The 2,648-nt window shown below is 34.7% G+C and overlaps 1 long non-coding RNA gene across 1 annotated transcript; it reads left to right on the top strand.

Annotated features, from left to right (window-relative positions):
* Nucleotides 1-566: 566 nt before the first annotated feature.
* Nucleotides 567-1,794, top strand: LOC149528343 (uncharacterized). Its single transcript, XR_016358330.1, has 4 exons — nucleotides 567-635; nucleotides 719-815; nucleotides 1,370-1,504; nucleotides 1,641-1,794. It is a non-coding gene; the product is annotated as an uncharacterized LOC149528343 (long non-coding RNA).
* Nucleotides 1,795-2,648: the final 854 nt, after the last annotated feature.

Genomic DNA, 2,648 nt, shown 5'->3' with positions numbered 1-2,648 from the left:
GTCAACGACGATGAAGGCATTCCATTAAAAGTAGCCAAAGTTCTAGGTACTTTAAAGTTATTATTATTCTATAGTGATATAATAGTAATTTAGTTTTTGATCACTCTTCATCGACTAATGATCCCATGATTGTTTTGTAGGGAATGATCTTTTTTGGAGAAAACTTGGTGATGAGTGTTTGCGAATATTTGGGCCCACCATGCGTACCTGGTGGAACATCATATCCTAACTAAAACCCCAAACCACTATTTTGATTTCATATCATTGCTATAATAGTTTTCCTTTTCATCCATTTCTTGAACTATATTAAAGGTAGCTTCACTTCATTTATGAGTCTAACATGTTTTTTTTTTACTTAAAAGGTGGAATCAACAACGCAAACCGTTGAAGGATGATCTTATAGAGAGCATGACCCAACTCTTTGGACCTCGTGCATTCGAGAGAAACAAGCTCCTTGAAAAAGTTGGTTTATGTTTGAAGTATATTAGGGACCAGTATAGAAAAATTTTACGGGATAACCCCAGGTACGAGCGTCCGCCCTATGTTCCTGAGGCTGAGTGGCAGGTTCTGATTTTGGATGGAAAGTATAAAGCTGACAAGAAAAATAATATTACACCAGTGGAGAGTACAACAAGGTATGTGATACTATTGAGAATCTAATTATGTACTAATTAACCTCCATATTTATACTATCTAACATATTTCAAACTTTTCATAGATTGCCTGACACATCAAAGGCAACAAAGGCAAGACTAGAAAAGCACGGGACACACAAGCTCGGCTCTGGTGGTTTTTCGAAACTTCAAGCAAGAGTTGTAAGTATTAGTAAATGAAAAATTGTATCAAATTTTTTATATAATGTGAAGGGAAATGCTAGGACTCCCTTATTTAGCTCATCAATTATAAATAGGTCAATAGAATATAATAACAGTAGTGGATTTTCATATTCAATATAAACAATTCAACAATTGAAGTCAAGACTCTGCAATATAGATTAGTGAAGAAAACTTGTGATTCACTAATATGACATTATTTAAAATCTCACCCTTGACTGAATTTTCCTCCAATAGTTGAGAATAAAGGCAATGATTGAAAGAATGAGGGAATGCAGTAGCACTTGCAGCCATTTTTATTTCCAAAGAGCTGAACTAACTCTTACCCAACTTAAGAATTTGGAGAAAATATGTTAGTACAAGCAAAGCATACAAACACACAACATTTATATTGTAGATTGCTCCATCAAAACTGCTCAATTTTTGTCCTATTATATTGTGATGGATATAGATGATTTGTTGTTGATATTTTAACTACCCTCCATTGGTTGATGAAACAATGCAAGTAAAATTCACCATACCACGCAAAAATGTAGGGCTCAGAGTTCAAGAGATGCCTCACAGAAGACGATAAGAGAATTGGCTTCCAACAAGGCTATAGAGCCGTGGCTGAACGGCTACGAGCTGAAATTAGTGTGGAAGGTTCTAATACTGATGCATCTCAGCCACAGGTAAATAAGCTAAATGAAATTTATTTCAAATTGAATACTTTACCAATTAGTCTATTTGATGTTAAGTTCCAATATAAAGTGAGTATATCTGTTTTAAGCAAGCAATGATAACAATGCGTAGGATGTTGGAATGCAGCCTGACAATCCTTCTACACAATCTGTGGATGTCGAAGGTTTGCATGATGTGCATCCCAGTGGTGGAGGTATACATTTGCTATTAAATTTTTTATATGTAATTGCAATTGGTGTTTGGATTAACGTAACATTTTGTATAGCAGTTGTAGAGGATCGAGGGGTCGATGTTCATGACCATGTTGACATTGAGTCCAGACAAAATGATGTGGTCAGATCAGGTAAAGAGACACAGTTATGTTATTTAAAATAATTAAATACTTGTAACAATTATAATAAATTATTTTTAATTTAACTCTTTTATTTGTTATTGCAAAGGACTCCCCTTTGCAACAGCATAGGAATTTGAGATCATCAAGAACAGAGAACAGAACAACTGATGAGGGGGGAATTGATGATGACACTGATGCTCCTCTTAGAGCTTACATAGAAAAAAGAAATAGAAAGAAAAAAAAGAAATGATTGTCACTACATACCTTAATTGATAATGACTGTATTTTATGTCTCAATGAATTTAATTATGTGCTAATGAATGTTCATGAATTATGTGTTAATGCAGAATATTGATGAATGTTGCATGTTAACGAATCTAATGTGTTAATGAATGTTATCATGTGATATTGATTGAATGTTATCATGTGATATTGATTGAATGTTACATTTTATTAATGGTTGAAAGAATGAATGAATGTTAGATGTTAACGGGGAATGTAGAGTGATGTTAGGGGGAGGGGGGTGGGGCCAAATGAGCTTCCACCTTCACGTGGTTGGCCCTATTTAGTAGAGAATATTAAACTATTCTCGAAACAAAGTGAAGCTCAATAAGATGTAAGTGAAGCTCAAATTGGCACAAATAGGGAGTCTATATGATGTAAGGGGTCATTTGAAGTCCTAGGGTGTCCTAGGAAGAGTTATGGGTGGATGGTAGTGTTTACATGATGTAATAGGCTATTAAAGCCCCTAAATGATGTAAAATGCACTCAAAGTGCAAGATCTGTTATTTCCCGGTCCT

The sequence above is a fragment of the Cupressus sempervirens genome, chromosome 11 (genome assembly GCF_028749045.1).
Source record: "Cupressus sempervirens isolate cs-2001-9-10 chromosome 11, ASM2874904v1, whole genome shotgun sequence".
In the NCBI taxonomy this organism is placed as follows: domain Eukaryota; kingdom Viridiplantae; phylum Streptophyta; class Pinopsida; order Cupressales; family Cupressaceae; genus Cupressus; species Cupressus sempervirens.
This window is presented reverse-complemented; position numbering and strand designations above follow the sequence as displayed.